Consider the following 11181-nt stretch of genomic DNA (forward strand, 5'->3'; position numbering starts at 1 on the left):
GGTCTTCCAAATACCCAAGGCTATCTTGTTTTAACCCTTTCATTACAATGTGTGATTGGCACATTGCAATGAATGAGGAGGAAAATCCCCATATACTGCCATATAATTAAAAAAAGTTATAAAAAAATAAATAATAAAAAAAACTAAAATTTCAAATCACCCCCCTTTCCCTAGAACTGATATAAATATAAATAAACAATAAAAATCATAAACACATTAGGTGCCCGATGCCCAATGTATCAAAATATAATAAAGGAGTTCAACCACATAACAAAAAATAGCGCCCAAAGTCGAAAATGGCACTTTTTTTGCCATTTTAAAAAATATAAAAAATTCTATAAAGAGTGATTAAAAGGTCGTCCAGTCCTAAAAATGGTAGTATTGAAAACTTCATCAAAAGTCGTAAAAAATGACAGGACTCACAGCTCCATACACCAACATACTCATCCAAAGAATAAATTAGATATGTCATTTGGGGCGTACAGTGAAATCCGTAAAATCCAAGCCCACAAGAAAACGCTGCTAATGCGTTTTTCACCAATTTCACTGCATTTGAATTTTTTTTCCTGCTTCCCAGCACGCAAGCCATAACACAGTTCTGTACATGGAAAAATAAAAGGATTGTAAGTTAAATGCCCTCTGAGTGATCCCTGTGCCCCCCCCCCCAGTATATAGTCAGACTCCTTATGCCCCCCCAGTGTATAGCCAGCCAGCACATGCCCCCCAGTATATAGACAGCCAGCACATGCCCCCCAGTATATAGACAGCCAGCACATGCCCCCAGTATATAGACAGCCAGCACATGCCCCCAGTATATAGACAGCGAGCACATGATCCCCAGTATATAGACAGCCAGCACATGCCCCCCTATATATAGACAGCCAGCACATTCCCCCAGTATATAGACAGCCAGCACATGCCCCCCAGTATATAGTCAGACACCTTATGCCCCCCCAGTAAATAGCCAGCCAGCACATGCCCCCAGTATATAGACAGCCAGCACATGCCCCCCAGTATATAGACAGCCAGCATATGCCCCCCAGTATATAGACAGCCAGCATATGCCCCCCAGTATATAGACAGCCAGCACATGCCCCCAGTATATAGACAGCCAGCACATGCCCCCAGTATATAGACAGCGAGCACATGATCCCCAGTATATAGACAGCCAGCACATGCCCCCAGTATATAGACAGCGAGCACATGATCCCCAGTATATAGACAGCCAGCACATGCCCCCCTATATATAGACAGCCAGCACATTCCCCCAGTATATAGACAGCCAGCACATGCCCCCCAGTATATAGTCAGACACCTTATGCCCCCCCAGTAAATAGCCAGCCAGCACATGCCCCCAGTATATAGACAGCCAGCACATGCCCCCCAGTATATAGACAGCCAGCATATGCCCCCCAGTATATAGACAGCCAGCATATGCCCCCCAGTATATAGACAGCCAGCACATGCTTTCCAGTATATCCTGCACATGCACAGTGGATTAATCCATGTTGTATGTGGTGAATCTAGCGCTGTGTTGTGCGTTGCTGTAGGATCAGGTCTTCAGCTTTATTGTTGGTCAGGTTTATACATATACGGGAAGCTGTTTACACTTACCAGACACTCCTCCAGAGGAAGTGCCATCAGCGAAATACACGTGTCGGGGTTGTTCAGTGTGCGATCCAGTTCATGGTATGGTAATGTTGTATGCCCCCTCAAGCTCCTACTTATGTCTTGATGATATATGCTTTTACTACATCTTTAGTTTAAAGAGAACCCGTCAGGCAAAATAACCCCCCTAAACTAAATATATTTTCATAAACTGCCTTTAGAGAGCATTGCCTCTATCCCTTCATTGTCCCTCTACATGCCTGTAAACCCAAGCAATGAGGCCTTAAAGCTGCATGAAAATGAGCTGTGAAATGTCCAATGAGTCAATAGCATATTCAAGCTGTCCAGCTTATTCATGAGTGGGAGGCACAGCCCCCCTCCCCCCAGTGCTTGACTTACAGCCTGTATAATGATGTGAGGTATAAGGTGTAATGGCTCCTCCATGTGCTTCCTGGTGCTGGCGGCCACGCCCCCTGCAGCCTGTGTGTGTATAGGAGAGATACAACAGCTCCAGGCAGAACATGTCAGGTACTTGTGTAGCTGATGTCTGTGCCTTTGTGTATTAGGAGGATGCAGCATGTCAGTAGGTAAAGCACAGACACTAGCAATGCTTTACTATACATTACACACAGACATGAGCAGGGGGAGGAGAGGGAGAACTGGGTTGACATCACTGCCTGACCATGTGACCAGCCTCATTTACATAATAAAGAAAAGATGATTTTGCAATGATTAATGTTTGAATTGACTAGATTAAGGCTGTGATGGGATCCTTGTGAGCTGATCCAAAAGGTAGAGGTGACAGAAATAGTGACACAGACCTGATGACAGGTGTCCTTTAAATCGAAATCCTACTCTTTAATTTTTGCCTTCAGAACTGGACACACATTTTTATACTATTGTTGTTGTATTAATTGGCTACTTTGTAATTATGTATGTGATAATAAAGATCTATATTGATTATTACTAAAGTGCATATTGACTTCTCTGTCTTTATTTATATGGATATTTTTTCCCAGTATATATTTAGACCCCTGCCCCCCAGTATTATAGCCACCCCCCTGTCCCTAGTATATAGCCAGCTCCTGGTATGCCTAGTGTTAATGATATATTCCTCTACAGCGGCCATCTTGGAGCAAAAGAACCAAACAGCGGCCATTTTAAGTATTAGCCGGGGGTCACACCAGGGGTCAAGCACTGTCCAGCTAATGTCATGATTTAAACTTCATTTTTATGTAACCTGTTTGCTCGCCTGCCAGCTAATTCTCCTTGACATTTAATGAGAAGCCAGTCTGTCCTTATAAACAAAGCCTCTGAGAAGAAGTAGTTAACCTTTTCGGAGAATGTCCTGGTAAAATTCATTATGGCCAATAGCATTGCAGTATTCTATCTCCTTGTCACGTTCCCCGATGCAGATTTTTCTGTCTTTGATATATGCAGCTGAGGCTAATAAACTGGAGAAGATTTTTACATACACTAAGAGACTGATGTGTCTTAGTTTTTGTTCTCTCCTCCCGGTACCGGGCAGCCAAGAAAAGGGTTAATTTGAAAGTCACCTTACAACATGAAGTAAGGGCAATTTAAGCCCTAGATAAAAATCTCTAACACTAGCATGAATTCAATACTCCTTTCCTACGCCCCACACAGGTCATCTTCTTCATTGCTGTCGGCACACATTATAACATCAGACACCTGATGACTTGTGTGTGCCACCATTGCGCAGGAACTTGTCGCCGCCAGCACACATACTATATCAGCAAGCGTTTGACGTCCTAGTGGGTACGCAGCCAGCACGCAAGGACCTGCCTCTGGCCACCAACAGCAATGAAGAAGAGGAAAGGTGAGTATTACATTTATTTTTTTTTATAGACTCAAGTATTAGCTGAGTTTCGTTTTTTTCATCACATTTTTTGTGCTCACTGCTGCCCCCTTTCACTATCACATTTTATATAAAACATGTTTATTCATCCAGTGAATAATACCCTGAAGGCTGATACATTAATATATTTATCTAGTGGTCAAAATGATGTTGGTAAACGATAGGACAACCAGCAGCTGCTTGTGAATGATACAATCACTGTTTATTCTTCATATTAAAAGCACTGTATAATATGTACAATTCAGGTTAGGCCCCATCCAGGTTGTGGAAATAGGTGCTGTGCTGACCACAAAGAGTGGTCACTGTACTGTGCCGTGGCCGCAAAAAGATAAAGCCTGCTCTATCCTTGGCGCTAAGAACGGCCATGCGGCTCTATTTTCTATGGAGAGAGGAGCGGTGAGCAGCACTTATCCCACCAATCTGATATTCTGTAGGATAGGACAGCAACACATTAACCCAGGAAAAACCCTATAAGCAGCTCAATTCTCTCAAGGTGAGTGCAAGGTCTTGGGTGTCATTCTATAGGTACATAATGGTTTCTATAAAACCATTTAAAAGATAAACTCCAGGAGTAATAAATTCAACAAGTCATAGAGATTTATGGTGTTGCTTAATGTCTCTGGCCGCCATATAATCAGGTTGTTCCCAGTGTATAACAAGGCAACACAGCTTACTCACCATATATTTCCAAAGCTAACTCTGGAAGCCATGGACTCTTTGCTGACCTCAACCGCTTGGGAAACTGTAGTAGCCCATTGGGGCAGATTTATCAAGCTGTGTGAAAGTCAGAATATTTCTAGTTGCCCATGGCAACCAATCACTAATCATTAATATTTTGAAGGGGAGCTGTGATTGGTTGCCCTGGGCAACTAGAAATATTCTGACAGCTTGATAAATCTGCCCCATTGTGTTTTGTAGGTAGACATACGTGGTGCCCACATAACCTCAATACATATAGGCATGGTAAACTTGTAGAGTTGATTTTACTGGTACACTTTAAATAGTGGTAGAGGTGCAGAAAATAAATGTATGATAGGTGATGGTCTAACACAGGGGTCAGGAATTTTTTTGGCTGAGAGAGCCATGAACACCACATATCACATGTCACGGGTGCCCCTGCGATCTACGTCTCGGATCGCAGGCACACCCGTGCCCCGTTCCGTGGCGTTGCCCCTTTCCGAGCTCATTCACCTCTCCACGCTCCTGCAGATTTAAAGGGCCAGCACGCTGCTGACTGGCACTACCCATTTCCCGGGTTCCTATAAAAACCGCCGGCTCACAGCATTCCCCGATGGATCATGCCTATGAAGAAGCTTTTCACAGTGTTTCCTTCCCAAGTGTTGACCTCCCGTTGTGACCGCGGACCTGTTCCTGATTCTGATCCTTTGCTACCAGCCCTGACCTCTTGCTCCATCCCCCACCTTGCATCATTGCCACCTGCCTTGACCTTCTGCCCATTCATGACCACGAGACTGCCTAGTGATCCTGTACCTCGACCTTGGCTGCCATCATGGACAAGTCTTGCCTGTGGAAGGACCTGGTGGTACCACGCTACAACAAGACCATCCTGCTTTGCGGCAGGCTCTGGTGAAGACCGGGTGTGACTTTGATTCCGGTCCCAGGTGTCTGCTTACATCATCATCCGCGGTGGTCCAGGGGGCTCATTACTCCAAATCCTGACACCCACCATATGCCTCCCAGTAGATAGGTAGTCCCAGCACATGCCTCCCAGTAGATAGGTAGCCCCAGCAAATACATGCCCCCAAGTAGATAGGTAGCCACAGCATATGGCTTCCAGTAGAAGGGTAGTCACAGCACATACTCCCAGTAGATAGGTAGCCACAGCACATACTCCCAGTAGATAGGTAGCCACAGCACATGGCCGCCAGTAGATAGATAGCCACAGCACATGCCCCCAGTATAAAGGTAGCCACAGCACATGCCCCCCAGTATAAAGGTAGCCACAGCACATGCCCCCCAGTATAAAGGTAGCCACAACACATGCCTCCCAGTAGATAGATAGTCACAGCACATACCCCCAGTAGATAGGTAGCCCCAGCACATATTCCCAGTAGATAGGTAGCCACAGCACATACTCCCAGTAGATAGGTAGCCACAGCACATGCCCCCAGTATATAGGTAGCCACAGCACATGCCTCTCAGTAGATAGTCACAGCACATACCCCCAGTAGATAGGTAGCCCCAGCGCATACTCCTAGTAGATAGGTAACCCCAGCACATACCCCCAGTAAAAAGGTAGCCACAACACATACACCCAGTAGATAGGTAGCCACAGCACATACTCCCAGTAGATAGGATACCACAGCACATACTCCCAGTAGATAGATAGCCACAGCACATGCCCCCAAGTAGATAGATAGCCACAGCACATGTCCCCAAGTAGATTGGTAGCCAGAGCACATATCCCCCAGTAGAAAGGTAGTCACAGCAAAAAGAATATTCACTTACCAGAGCTCCCAGCAGCCAGCTCCTCATCGCTCCCATGCTCTTCTCTTTGACCCAGGCTTAGACGATAGCGCTGATGGTGCCTGAGTTGCATAAAAGGACGTAGGCAGTGATAATAGATCAGTCTAAGAGACACACAGCAGCCATCACTATTTATTAAAGATCTGTCTGAGAACCAGATGCTGCCAACAAAAGAGCCATATCTGGCTCCCGAGCCATAGGTTCCCTACCACTGGTCTAACACAACATTTGCTAACCTCTGCAGAGAGCGAGTGTAATAAGTGGCTCAAGCTTTGTATTATATATGTCTCACCCGGGCCTCTGTGTTTGGAAATATACTGTCTGGGTTGTCTGTGGGGTCTGGTGCCCTTACATACTGATGTTTTAATTTCATCTTTTGTTTCTGGTCACAAGAGCCCAGGAAATTCAAATCAAATTAAATTGGGTGCAAACATATTAGATCACCCCTGGCCCACTAAATACTCCCATTGGCTTCCCCTACCACACCAATGACTAGCTTATTAGGATTTCTCACTGTAGAGTCAATGTTCATTCCATCCCTTATAGTTGGAATACCCCTTTAAAGAATTGAAAGTATGTGCGATCCACATAAATTCTATCATTGCCAAAAAGATCTAGGAAAGTAATCCAGACATAAAACTGACATTCTGGAAATATCACATGCTTTCTTTCAGCCAGCAAATTCCAGATGTCTGTGTTTTATTGCAGAGCAAAGAATCCATACTGGCATTCTTTTTTTTATTAAAAGAAGAAATATCCCTGAAATAGACTCTTTAACAGAATAATCTCCTGTCTGCTGCCCCATATTTGATCACTGATAGTAATAGTAGGTCCAATCCAACAATCACCAGCTGGAAGCACCCAGGTCCCCCTTTAACAGGAGAGGCAAATGGGGATCAAAAACAAGCACGTCTAATGTAGCCGGATAGTCGTGTAATAGCAGATTATATTAAGGAAATTCTACTGGACTGCATATGACAAAGACTAATGTATAAATGTATGTGACAATGTTTATGCTATGCAATGTAAATGGAAAAAAAAAAAAACAAGCACGGCAATCAGAAGGAAAAGGCCTTCGGGTGCATTCACACACCCGTCTGTGGGGATGTATATACGGTGTGGGAGATTTGGCCCAGTAGAGACCGTGGTAGCGGGGTGCTGTGATGCAGTTCACGACAGTGACACCAAAGTACAGTCCAAAACAGATCTAGCCTGCGTTTATTTCAGCAGGAATCAAAATAAAACAGCCTTCACATTCAGGCATCAAAACAAAATAATATCCTACCCGTCAGGGTACTAACTAAACAATGGTTCTCTGACTCACCACTAAGAAAAAACACTTGGCTGCTCCAGGCACAGAGGTCAGTGCTGTGTGCTCTCCAGCCTCCTTCCAGAGAGAGACAACATTCTGAGCTCTGCTGAGCGGCTTTATTAGCCTGATTGGCTGTTCCCACCACCTGTGTCCAAGGTGCTGGACAACACAACCTCAGCACTAAGGCCTTGCATAGTAGCAAAACCTAGGGGAAACATACCGCCCATCCACAGTTAACCCCTTCAGTGTCTCACAACGGCTGCATATCGCCTTGTGAATGTACCCTTAGACAAGAAGGAGAAGAATCTAATAGTCTGGCATGTATCACATACAGCTTGTTCAGATACAAGGCATACTTATAGCCGTTCTCTTTCAGGCGCTTATGGACCTTTAAAAATTCCTTTATTTATATAGCGCACGCACATTACGCAGTGCTGCATAGAGGTTGTCAAATCGGTCCCTGTCCCCAATGGGGCTCACAATCTAATCAACCTACCAGTATGTTTTGGAGTGTGGGAGGAAACTGGAGGAAACCCACGCAAACATGGAGAGAACATACAAACCCAAGACCCCAGCGCTACAAGGCACTAAGCCACCGTGCTGCCCATTTTTAAATTGGGTATGTTGCTTTCTAATATAGCATTGATGGCAAACCTTTTAGACACCGAGTGCCCAAACTACAACCAAAACGCGCATATTTTTTGCAAAGTGCCAAGCAGTAACTTATTACTCCCTGCTCTGTCACAGGTTTAAAATGTATAGGCACCTGAGGACACCAGTAAAGATTTGGCAAGCTCTGTGCAGCCCTGCGTCATCTGTGCGCGCTATATAAATAAAGGGATTATTATTATTATTATAAGAAAGAAGGAAAAGAAGTTTGGATTAACATTTTAACTTCCTTCTAGGATCCTGGACTGCCTGAGAATGCACTGGAGATGCCTCAGAGATATAGAAAACTGCTCCGATTATTTGGAATATGTATGATATCAAACAAGAAGTGCACACAGTCTGCGCAATGCGTTCTGCCCATGGCCTGACTGATTAAATTGTTCCCCATCAGCACAAATATTGTGGCATACCAATGGCCCGGGCTTCCTACACCACTCCTGGCACAGATGAGAGCACCTACTGGACAGATCAGCAGGATTCAAGCAGTCGGCATCCACATCCTGCACTACCCCCCCCCCCCTCCCTCCAATGCATTCCTAACCTGGGACAAAGCCCTGTTGAAATTCACTTTGTCTGCATGTTTAAGCAATAGTGGTAAAGAATGAAGCTGATACCTAGGTTTAGAAAACCTCATCATGCGGACCAGCAACCTAGTACAGATAAGGATAAATTGCGCCACCTCTCCAATTCAGATATGAATTTTTTAAATTAAATTCAATTAAAGTAAATTCCCGAGAGACCAACATGTAGTCCGGCCCAATCCTCCGTCCTGCTTAGAAATCCCAATTCCAGGGCTTCCATCTTTCCTACATTTATTTTGTAAACCAAGAAGGTTCCTAAATTATGAATAGGGTAGAGTAACAAGATGACCCCAAACAACACAATCCTGGTCCCCTTTTCCAAAATACGGATACCTTCATAAAGAGGCGAGCTAGGGGTTCCAGGGCCAGGTTACTTTTAAAAGAGGAAAGGTTGATGTTATCAAATGCCTTTTCAGCATCTAAGGCTACAAGAATCGGTTCCCCCTTGCCGGGGACGGTGTTGGATCCTATCTAATGCTGCCAATTCCTTACTGATGTTGGAAACTGATGCTTTTCTCATCGCAAACCCTACATGCGATCCACCAATCAAAACCCGGAGGAAAAGAGCCAGAAGCGAGGCAAAGATTTTTGAAAGGAGTTTCATGTCCATGTCTATTAGTGAAATTGCATAATCAAAACTAGATCAAACCCTTATATTGTATGAAATGTCACATACAACTCTCCAACTACAACAACCAAAATACAAAAGAGAAGAGCTGAAAAGCTATCAATAAAAATATATACTCTATTATAATGCCAATACACGGAAATATATATATACAAATGTAGACCATACAGATAGGAAATCAAAGCAAGGGGAAAACAAGTGGCCCTAGATGGAATAGAGCCCCCACAGAGTATATAGAGCCCCCTTAATAAGCCCAATGATCAAAAAATACCCAATAATACCCAATTATTATAAGGACCCTATTCCATCCAGTGCCACTTGTTTTCCCCTTGCTTTGATTTTTCTATCTATATGGTATACATTTGTATATATATTTTCGTGTATTGGCATTATAATAAAGTATATATTTTTATTGATAGCTTTGCAGCTTTTCTCTTTTGTATTCTATTAATGAAATTGGTCTATAAAACCAATGCGTCTTTGCCAGGTTTTGGGAATAATTTGATATTGGCATTATTTGATTTTTGCCTGATCACTGCCGGCACCAGAGATTTCATTGCCAGCAAGACCTATTTTTCTAAAATAGAAGCACTTAGTCCTGCCTTATGATCCTCAGATAGGGTTGGGAGCTTCACTATGTTTAGAAATCTATGCTCTTTTCTACATCACACAATAATATTCCCGAAAAATGGTATTAATCTCCTGGGGTTGTACCTGAAGTGATCCAGAGGGAGTATGTAGGGTCCCATTAGGAGGCACCGTTGCGAGCTTAGCCAGAAGCTTCCTTGCTTTATCACCATATTGACAGGATTCAGCCAGCGTCCTGTGGCCTTTCAAGTCGTTTCTCTATCACTGTCCTATGTAGTCTGATTATTTTTACATGTGTTTTTAATGCTGGCGTTTCTGCATTAGCTGCTGGTGTTTTTAGATCTCAGCTTTGTTAGTTTATATTATCCTATGAGATTTGGGTTTGCCTTTCAGTATATGCTAGGTATTGTTGTATCTGCAGCTTATCCCTGGCTCTGTTCTGTAGGAATATCTATGTTTACCAAGAAGCTTGTTTCTTATACTTTTCTCTTTGTATTTTTCCTTGTATTCTCTCACCAATTTCCTGTCTGTTGCCCTTTGTCTGTGTTCATTTTATAGTGAGTGGACCTGCTCTGGTTGTTACCTCTTATTCCCGTCCTCCCTATTGCCCTCTGCCCAGGTGTAGTGGACCCACTGGACCACTGCGGACGATGTCGTAAGTGCACACCTGGGACCAGAATCTAAGTGGCACCTGGTTTTTACCAGAGCCTGCCAAAAAGCGGGTCGGACTTGCTGCGGTATCACCAGGTCGTTCCAAAGGTGCGACTTTGTCCGTGTTGGCAGCCAGGGCGAGATACAAAGACATTAGGCAGAATTGTAGTCAGGGACGGGCAGGAGGTCAGGATGGGCAGCATGGGATTAGAGTCAGGGAAGTAACAAGAGGTCAAGGCAGGCAGAACATGTTCGAAGTCAAACACCAGGGTCACAACGGGGAATCAACAAACAGGCACAAGGCAAGGGTACAAGCTTTTTCAACGGCATAGAGCATGAAGATCCGGTAGGGAGTGTTGGGAGAGGCCGGCTTTTAACCATGTCCTGGAATGGGCAGCACCATTCAGCAATGAAATGACCCTTTAAATCTAAGCAAGCCGGCGAGCGCCCTAGGAGTCGTGGACAGTCGCTGGGGCCTGAACAGGAATGGGGACAGGTGAGTGGCGCGGGGCGTGAGGGACATGGGTGAGCCTGCGACCTGCGATATGGGTAGCGGGAGCACCCATGACACCCTCCTTCATGTATTCAGTCTTGGTTGTGTGTTTGCTTGTTCTCCAAGTTTTATTTTCAGCAATCCTTTCATTAGGAGTGCCCAAATTTAGTACACCAGACCCTAGTAGCTTTTAGTCTTTTTCCCCTACTATCTGGAAAGTTGTCGGGTCTGGAGCTAGCCCAGGTAAGCTGACCATCATCCACAGGCAGGGACTAGTTTTTTAAG

This window comes from Engystomops pustulosus, chromosome 7 (assembly GCF_040894005.1).
Source record: "Engystomops pustulosus chromosome 7, aEngPut4.maternal, whole genome shotgun sequence".
Taxonomy (NCBI): Eukaryota; Metazoa; Chordata; class Amphibia; order Anura; family Leptodactylidae; genus Engystomops; species Engystomops pustulosus.